Source organism: Muntiacus reevesi, chromosome 4, assembly GCF_963930625.1.
Source record: "Muntiacus reevesi chromosome 4, mMunRee1.1, whole genome shotgun sequence".
In the NCBI taxonomy this organism is placed as follows: domain Eukaryota; kingdom Metazoa; phylum Chordata; class Mammalia; order Artiodactyla; family Cervidae; genus Muntiacus; species Muntiacus reevesi.
In genome coordinates this window covers 171008795-171019291 of record NC_089252.1, presented here as the reverse complement: position 1 = coordinate 171019291, position 10497 = coordinate 171008795, and positions in this window count along the sequence as shown.

Here is a 10497-nt window from a genome sequence, read left to right as displayed (position 1 = left end):
GTCCACTGGGAGGAGAGGAAAGGCTCCGGGAAAGAACTCAGCTGGGAGTTGCCCAAACCCACCTTCCCAGCAAAAGCTAAATTTAAACTCTCTATGCCATCAACTCACTCAGCTCCAAATTTTTTTTTTTCAATAAATCCCTGGTATTCACTGATTGTTCTGCCATCTCTACTTCCTTGCCATCAACATTAAGAGCCTTGGCCATGAGCAAAAAGTCTCTGTTGCCCTTCCCTAAACCCACAAACTTAACGGGTGAAAACCCCAAAACACAGGGCAGAGGAACTTATATTTCTAAGGTCTCTCTTATTATTCGATACTGGGCATGCAACCCAAGGCCTGCTGTTATAGCTGGCTTCCGGGATCCTGAAACGTGTGATTTTAAGAAGCACTCTTTACCGAGTTCCATCTCTTCCAAGTAATTACCTTTCCAGAAAACTAAAGGACATGGCGCAGATTCTCCCGTCCCAGAAGGGTCTCTACTCTTCCCCAACCTTTCCAAGTTCAGCATACGTAAGAGAAGGGTTATTGATCTATATATACATCTTTTGATCTACGTATTATTGATAAACGCGAGATAAGACAGTTTGGTACACTGTTGCGCTTGTATAAACTGCACTGAGGGTGGTTAACACAGCAGTTACACAGATGCCGATTTGGTATTTCTTAAAACAGCTGGCCAGGGACGGACGCACGTGACCCGATGCCTCTTCCGGAGAAAAGGCAGAGGTGACAGCACGCGGGTGCGCTGCCGCCGATGTTCACGGACGCTGCCCTCCTGGACGGCGGCTTCACTGGCCCAAACATGCTGTGGTTAACTGGGTGGGCCACGCATCTGCCTGCCCAACGGCCATCTGCTCCTCTTCCCTACACGCAGGGCCCCCGGGCATTCTTGGTGGCAGCGTGCCAGCCCCAAGGGATTAATCCGAAGCCTCTTTGCTGGATACTCACTTTCCCAGACTCCACTGCAACTTAAAGAGTGGCTGTGTGACCAGGCTGTGGTCAGTGACATGCAAGAGGAAGTCACCCGGGGATGGAGTGTCGGCAGAAGAAACCTTGCTGCTCCCTCCCTTTCGCTGGGTTCTTGGTGGGAAGGTGTGCTCTCTGGGGCTGCAGTGGATTTAAGGCCTGAGGTCACTAGCACGAGGACGAAAAGCTAACATCACTACAGGAGTAAACAGTTCTTAAAGTAGGATTATAACCTGCTTTTTTTCCACTTAACACATAATAAGCATTTTTACACTTCATTAAATATTCTTTGAAAGTGTAATTTGTAACTGTTACAACATGTACAGTTCTATAGAACGATTGCCCTGTAGTTAAACTGATTCTGTGCTGTCAGAAATAAAGGTAGTTCTGTTTTGCTGTTCGCTGTGGGAACACACACACAGTTTATTTTTGCCCAGTTGGTGTGGCCTGTGGGACCTCAGGCCCCTCCAGGGACTGAACCCACGCCACAGCAGTGAGAGTGCACCAGGGAATCCCCGAATGACAATATATTCTTCCAAGCTGCATTCTAAAGGAAATTATATGACTTTTCTACTCTTACCAGCAATACACATATTTTCCTATATCCTTTTTAGATATTACAACTTAAAAAAATCTTTGCCAACTGATGAGCAAAATTTTGCCTGCTTTTACAGATTTTCCTGCCTCTTCCCTCACTGTCAAATTACCAATTGTCATTTCTTGGTGAAATCAGTAGGCATTCTCTCCTCTCCAGCAGCAATTCCCCTACCTGTCAATTTTCCACTCCTGGGTTGGGAATCAGATAACATTTGTGAAGCACTGCTTTAGGAAGGCTACTGAAATGCAAAGGTAAGACTATCCTAAAGAACCAAAAACCAACGTGATGCCAGAAGAAAAGGCAAGAAAAGCAAAAATAAACAAGTGGGAATGCATAAAACTGAAAAACTTCTGTAGAGCAAAAGAAACAATCAGCCTATTGAGTGGGAGAAAATATTTAAAAATCAGTTATCTGACAAGGGATTGATATCCAAAATATCAGACAACTCAACACAAAAACCCATAAATAATCTTTTTTTTTAAATGGGCATAAGATCTAAATAGACATTTTTCCAAAGAAGATACACCAACAGGTGTTTTCCAAGGAAGGTGGCCAACAGGTAAGTGAAAAGGTGCTCAACATCACTAATCACTGGGGAAATGCAAATCAAAGCCACAATAAGATACTATCTCATACCTGTCAGAATGGCTATTATCAAAGACGAGAAATAAGAGTTGGTGAGGGTGTGTAGAAAAGGGAACACTTGTGCACCGTTGGTGAGAATGTAAATTGGTACAAACACTATGGAGAACAGTATGGAGGTTTCCTAAGAAATTAAAAATAGAACTATGACCCAGCAATTCCACTTCTGGGTATTTTTCTGAAAAAACAAACAAACAAAAAAAAAAAACCAGAAACATTGGTTAGAGGCCCATTGCAGGACACACCCTCTTTCCCCAGGGGGTTTCTGTAGCAAGTTTTCGTATTCTTTTCAAACAAAGGTTTCTCTGTGTTAATGGGTGAAAAAAAAAGAAAAAAAAAAAAGAGGCAGAGTAGGCAAGTCACTTCTGCAGGATGTAGAGGGCTGTTGATTTGTTTTTTGAAAGGAAAACAATTTGTAAGCTGTTGCACTAAAATGTTTTATATATACTGCAGAGACCTGTAGTAAATTATGTTTAAAAAAATGACTAGAAAAGATAGATGCACTCCTATCTCACTGCAGCGTTACTGACAGTAGCCGAGGTATGGAAACAACCGAAGTGGCCATCGGTGGGTGAGCAGATAAAGAAGATGTGCTGTATCAACATCATGAAATATTATTCAGTGGTAAAAAGGAAGGAAATCCTGCCATTCCATTCCACGGGTGGGAGCTGAGGGCATTACGGCAAATGAAATAAATCAGACAGAGAAAAACAAACGCTGAGTCCACTTGTAGGTGGAACCTCAGGGACACTGAGGACAGCAACAAGGCCAAGCTCAGAGGCCAGGCCGGTGCGGCCGGGGAGGGAGGGGGAAGCGGGCGAGGGGAGTCAGAAGCTAAAGCTGCAGCTACACGCCCCGGGGATGTGGTGTGACTACAGCATGTGACTGGACTTAATACTGCATTTCATGTTTGTAAGTTGCTAAGAATAAATCTTTAAAACGTTCTCATAACACACACACCAATTTTTTATATGGTAACATGTTAACTAGACTTGTTGTGATGATCATTTCACAGCGTATACAAATATCAAATCATTATGTTGTACACCTGAGACTAAAATAATGTTAAATGTCAATTTTTTTAAAGAGAATTAAAAACCTAGGAACAAGCAGGGTGATCAGGCAAGTAGAGTAATTATAATACCACTGCACATAAGAAAGGTATAAAGAAAAAAAAAGGTATAAAGAGTAAGCGTAAGTGGGCAGCTGAAGGGCCTTCTCAAACCTTTCCACTGCGCTCTCTGCAAACCTAGTTCCATATAGCACTTCCCACTCACTCTACTCCTTACAATTCGTATTTACACAAAGTTCACTCTGGCCTTCCCTGAAACCTGGCCCATCTCGCAAGAGAACTCATTCACCAGAAGCACCCTCCAGAGGAGACCGCTCTTTCTCCTTAACTCCACGTGCTTGCACTGGGAGATGGGCTCCACCTTCTCTTTGCACCCCAGAGCCGCATCCCCATCATTATTCTCAGGGCGGTGAAGAAAATCTCAGCCCCTTTGGCGATGATGCCAATCTGACACACTGTCTCTGCCTTCCCCATTGCTGTCACTCCCCAAGTACACACACGCAGTATTTACAGAAGGGTGTGGTGCCCTGAATACTGCTGTCACCTGGAGTCTTCACTGTACACTGCAAGTTATTCAATAACTAGAATCATAGTTCCTCATTTGGTGGACACTCTTGGTTTCCTCCCCAACGCCCTTTCCTCCCCATCTGGATGAGCTCCAATCCACCTCCAGTGGCAGGTGGATCCACCACCCTGGGTGGCTTAAGAGAGTCAAAGTAACACCATCCTCCTCACCACAGGGTAAGGCAATAACCCAGACTGAACCTATCAGGGCATATTTATTTCCCTGACCATAGTGATTAGCTCAAGGGTGAAGTGAGGGAAGCAGCCCGCCAGGCTCCTCTGTCCGTGGGATTCTCTAGGCAAGAATACTGCAGTGGGTTGCCATTTCCTTCTCCGGGGAGCTTCCCGACCCAGGGATTGAACCCAGATATCGAACCCAGGTCTCCTGCATTGCAGGCAGACGCTTTAACCTCTGAGTCACCAGGGAAGCCCAGTTCAAGGGTGGATGTGCATTTTTCTAAGTAGGTCTAGTCAGGAACTGATTGCAATGGTCAAGAGAGGCTCTCTCCCTTCCTTCTGTGGTATAAGGATGTGCAGCTAAGCCGCATCTAGCTCCAGGAAAGGATCCAAGGAAGAAGCTAACACAGGGACGGTGGCAAGAGAATTAATTCCCTTGGTGATGTCATGAATTTCTGGATCAATCTGAACTGAAAACCCACCCTACCTCTTTCCAATTACTGAAGCCAATTAATCTTGTTGAGCCAGTTTCAGTCAGATTTTTTTGCTATTTGCAATTGAACGAACGTTAAGGATCACTCTCCTTAAACCCAGTGACCTTCACCTCATTACCCTTTCAACCATTCACCCCATGGCCAACTCGCCTACTTCCTGCCTTCTCCTATATTCTTTGAAATTTTAATCTCCAGCGTGCTATTTTCTCCAACTACAACTCTGAGGTCTCCAAACATCTCACTTATTCATCCTCTTTGAGACACCAGCTTTATGACCTCCCACATTCTCTCAGTTTAATCAGTCACTTTCATACTCACTCCTCTATTTGGCCTGGACTACAAACCTTCTTTTTTTTTTTTTTTTTTATACAAACCTTCTTTTAGTTAGACTCTCAACTTCCTGGCTCCCAAAGTCACCCATTATCCCTAATCCATAAAATTTAAGCCACTAGCACTCCAGCTGCCTGGGTTCTCTAGCTTGATCATCCACGTGGCTGGGTACCACTGGAAGAGGAAAATCACCTCCCGTGGGTCAGCGCCATCACAGACTTCTGATCTCCTTTGACAACCGTCCTGCACGCTCTTCAGCAAGCTCACGGGCGGAGCAGAGTAGCCACTCAATAAATGTCAAACGAGTGTTTGTCAGTGGGTCCCCAGTAAGCTGTCACCCTCCTTCCAAAGCACCTATTTCAAACCTTCACCACTTTCTCAAGCCAACGGCTTCTACTTCCTGTTTTTGCAAACTGATCACCTCACTTTAAAAAAATGTTCACCGGAGGAGCTGAACAACGCTCTGCGCTTCCGCTGTAGAGCCAAGCGAACCGGCCACACGTGTGCACACACTCCCTCTTCTTCGGACTTCTTTCCCGTTGAGGTCACCACAGAGCACTGAGAAGAGTCCCCGGTGCTATATGAGTGGTAGTCACCTCACTCTCTACTTCAAGATAAAAGAGCTCAGAACGTGGGAACGCTCTCAGTCTCCTGAATCCCCAACCTATCTCCCTGTTGACTTACTAGTATCAGCGTCCATTCCTAACTCTCCCCTTTCACCCAGATTGCCATTCATTCTACAGATATTTGAGTGCCCAGCATATGCCAGGCGCTATGCTCTGCTTGGCCCTGGAAATAGTGTGTGTTGGTGGGGAGAGGGGGCAGGAATATAAAGAGGTAACATCCTAAGCCAAGGAGAATAGCGTTCTTTTGAAGATCTAGAAGCTAGTAGGTATGGTTGGTTCAGGCAGGAGTGTTGTGAAACTATGCTGGCTTTTGTGGCCTAATGTGAGGATTCTTTTTTATCAAAGCATGTGAAAGGATTTTAAACAGGAAGATGACATGATCAAATGCACATTTTTAAAAGATCACTTTTATTACCTATGTCTGTTAGTTTATTCTCTGTGCTTTCCAGTAGGCTAAAAATATTTCAAATAGATTTCCAGGCCCTAACACAGACCTAGAATCAGAATCTTTGGGAGCAGAATCTGGAAGTTTGTCTGCTTACAGGAAATTTTAAAGAACAGCTAAATCTGAGTATCACCGTTTTAGAATATTACAAAAATGAAATTAGCATTTCTTACCAGAAAACCAATCTTTCTGTTTATATGTGTCAAATGGGTCTTGGAAAGGACTTCATAAATGACCTGTGTATCATAAAACATCCTCATCATCCTCTCTCTTCTATCATGCATCACCACCAGTACCACTTTCTGATCAAAATGCCAGAGGACTGAAGACATATTTCCTACTTACTGAGGAAACTGGGGTCTCTCTACCTAAACTATTATCCATCTTAACACATTAGTCACTGGTGAAAGAGCTAGGTAAGGTGTATAGGGTGAAACCACAGTTATTCAAGTTACTAAAGATCTACACAGTGCCTCGTAACACCAGAAACTGTCCCATCGGGTTTTAATGTACATTAAAAGGGAGACCTTTCATAAGCTGTGCCCATCCTCACCTCACACTGTCTGAATGGCTAACATCAACAAGAACACAAATAAGAACGCTGACGAGGATGTGAGGAAAAGAGCCCTTGCACACCATGGCAGGAGTGTAAACTGATGCAGCCACATGAAAGGCAGCACAGAAGTTCCTCAAAGGCTAAAAACAGCTACCATATGACCGAGCAATTCCACTCTTGGGTATATATTAAAAAAAAACAACCCAAAAACCAATACCCCAGTGTTCACAACAGCATTATTTAAAATTGTCAAGAATACAGCAGCAACTCAAGTGTCCATTAACAGACGAGTGGAACAAGATGTGGTGTGTACACAGACACACAGGAATACTACTCAGCCACAAAAAGAATGAAATGTTGCCACCTGTCGCAACATGGATGGACTTGGAAGGCATTACATTAAGTGAAGCATCTCAGAGAAAGAAAGGCTGTATGACATCACTTATATGTGGAACCTAAAAAAAAAACAAATCAGTGAACATAACAAAAAAGAAACAGACTCACAGAGAACAAACCAGTGGTCACCAGTGGGGAGGGAGAGGGCAGCGGGAGGTGCAAACAACGGGTGTAAGACAGGCTCAAGCATACGCCTTAGAACATGGGGAGTACAGCCAATGCTTTGCAATGACTGTAATTGGAAAGGAACCTTTAAAATTGTATTTTAAAAAGCTCTGCTCTTCCTAATTATTTTAGTTTGACTAACATTAGAATATGCAATCCTTAAGGACACACAAGTCACACCCTAGGTGGCGCAGGAGGAGAGAAGAGCTGGGCATTTGTCACCGAAAGCCCAGATGCATGATGCATAAATCACCTATGCCCAGCTAAGACCACGTTCAGCCTGGTTTGTGTTATTTATGATTAAAAGACAGAGATATTACAGAAAATGAAGGATAGTTCTCCAACTTGATTTGCCAAAGGACTTCATCTTTTCTTCTTGCACCGCTTATCTATAAATCAGACAAAACGCTAGAGAGTCAGATGATGCCATAAGCACTTCTCCTTGGCAGACTGCCAAAGGGCAATTATAAAGGGGAAGGAGAAAAAAATCAGATAAACCACCTTCAAAATCAACTTCTGTGGAAGTGATGAAAGACACAAAAAGTCATCTTTGATGTGGCCCTCCCCCAAACAGTCTTGTAACCAAACACTTAAGACAAATGTATTCTTTCTTGCTTTCCATCTGTTCATGCCTAGTCATCTTTTATGGATGAAAAATGAGGAAATACCAACTACTTCATATGTTGGGAAGGGTAAAGAAGTTTAGCTAACAAATCATTTACTCTGTGCCTGGTCCATTCTGTCTTACAAAAATTAACACACTGAATCCTCCCAACAGAACTACAAGGTTAGGTATTATTGATCACTGAACTTGCTTGTTCGTGGCAGAACCTAGTTTCAAATTTAAACAGAAACCCCTCCCCCACCCCCAAATCTAGGCAGGCTGGTCTCAGTCCACATTCTTTAGCGCCCCCTATGGTTCACATCAGTACCTGCTCTACTGAGACCTCCAGAATAGCTGCTAACACCCTGCTCATCGTTGTTTCTACTACACAACCCACTCCTGGTCTTCCAAGAAGCTTTCCCCAACCAGCAAGTGTCACTTCTGCGCTGCCCATAAGCTCACTTGTGCCTCACACCACTGAGCTCCGGTGGTGAGTGTTCTTCTCCGACCCACTGCTTGCCCATCCAGGCAAGCCCCGAAGTCCAGCACCGTGCGAGCAACCAGGGCATTTACTGGTCCAGCCAGTGACGTCAGGCCTGCCTGGACTGGCTCCCTCCAAGCACACACAGGAACTCTGACATTCATCTGGGGGAAGTACAACACAGGGAATACAGGCAAAAATTATAATAGCTATAAACAGAGTGTAACCTTTAAAAACTGTGAATCACTACGTAGTACACCTCAGACTTATATTTGTACACCTATACCTCAATTAAAAAAAAAATCTAAAACCAACAACCATCTGCGGGAAAGAGATGGCCAATGCTGGGCAGAGACTTGTAGTCTAAGGCTGGAGAAGCCAGCCCTGCATTCCAAGACCTGCGAAGAGGCAGGGAAGCCGGTACACACGCTGCCGCTGAAGGGGGAAATCTCAACCTAGAGCGACTAGCGCAGGGGACCCGGCTTCACTCCAGCGTTTACCACTTCAACTGCCAGTTCATTTTTTAAAAAACGAGAAGCTTCAGTTAACTGTTCCAAGTGACAAGGCAACTCAACGGCTTCTGTTCTCTTTCTTTTTTTTTTTATTTTTATTTTTTATTTTTATTATTTTTTTAAATATTATTTTATTAGTTGGAGGCCAATCACTTCACAATTCTGTTCTCTTTCTACCAAACAGTGAGAGGACGCTAAAAAGGCCGAAGCATTCTGCCCGAGGGAGTAAGCGCTTCCTACTATCTGACCTCCATCCGGCCTGCCGCAGCTGCAGACTTTCCCCCTCGTTCTGCGTTCTTGCCAGTGGATTCGGGAATAAATCCCCGCCCACACTAAACGGGGAACTCAGAGCCAAGCAAGGAGCTATCCTGAGGGACCGCGCACAGTTTCACGGCCAGGGATAGGGGCTGTAAAGTGCTCACTGCCTTTGGGTTCTGGGACAGAAACAGCACCCCCAAAACCTGCGTCACCAGCCGCCGCCGCGGGCCGGAAGTCACTGCGCCAGCATCCTCCCTGAGCCTGACCGCGGTGTTTCCCGTGAGCCCGCGGGCGCGCGAGGACTACACCTCCCGGCATGCTCCGAGGCCGCGGAAATTAACCCTTCAGGGCCCGCGGCTGCCCTGCGCCCCGCCTCCGCCCCTTACCTGGACCGCGCAGGGTGAGTTTTGGGGCGCTGGGGAGGGGCTCTTTCCTTTATTTAAGGCTTAGGGGTGTGTGTGTAGGGGTATGTGTGTGTGTGTGTGTGAGATGTACTCCTGGCTAGAGGAAAGATTCTGATTTTCCTAAAATGAGGCGATTTGCAGCAATGAGGTTCAGATGGTTTTTTTTGCGAGTGGGAGACCCAGCATCAACTCTCTAAACCCCTAAGTGGAATCACTACTGTCTTTCTCAGAATGCTGTCTAAATCATCGCCTTCTTTACCCCGTACAAAAATAACCAGCAAACCCTCCCCTCTTTCAGAGGCCCCTGACTTCCACCTTTCCCCAGTGCCCCCAAGGTTTGCAACCTGACTGCCAAGTCAGGGTTTTATTATCCTTCTGCTTGAGGGTTGAATACTCATGGAGCCCAGAGGACCTCGCACATCTTTATGGATTAGAGATTTTATTTTATTTTATTTTTTGGATTAGAGATTTTAGAAATTAGGCCTTTTGTCTCTCAGAGCTGCCTTTCGCCTCAGGTGCCACCATGGAGTCCCTGCAGGTTCAGCAGGCACCCCGTCTTTGTCTGACTTGAATGACCATAGGCTTGTGGACAAGGGCTCCTTTCTTCGGGGTATGGGTGATGGGTATTAACCTCAATCCTTCCCTCCATCCCCACTCCTAAAACAACACTGGGGATGGGAGACAGTGGGTGGGAGTCACGCCCTTCTGTTACTCTCTGCGTATGGGGCAGTGCACAGTTCCAGTTCTGGGCTGGGAGGGAGGGACTTGAGGTACCGGGTATTGTAAGCTGTGGGGTGAACCACCCCGCTCCTCATCCATAGGCAGAGGGAAGTGGAAGGGCTGCTTGTCTTTTTCTCCTTTCACTACTCCCAGACCCCACTTTAATAAGGTCCCCATCCTTGCCTCCATCTTCAAGAATCTAAAGCTGCTAGGAGAAAGGTCTATTCCAAGTCAGGGGGTCAGAATTTTCTTGGTCCCCTTCTTTTCCTCACCCCCGTTTCAGTTTGTCCCTGGCAACCCTCCTATCTGCACCCTGAAAGTTAACTCCCCCATTCTGGGCTGTCTCTGCCTTCCTCCCCCTGCCCCCAAAGGGCCATTGTTCTGGTCAGCATGTGGGGCGGGGTGGACAGAAGGGAGAAGACCTTGGGGCAGGGATCCTGAACCACACGAGGCCAGAGGAGTGAGGGCAGCCGGCATCTCTCTCCTC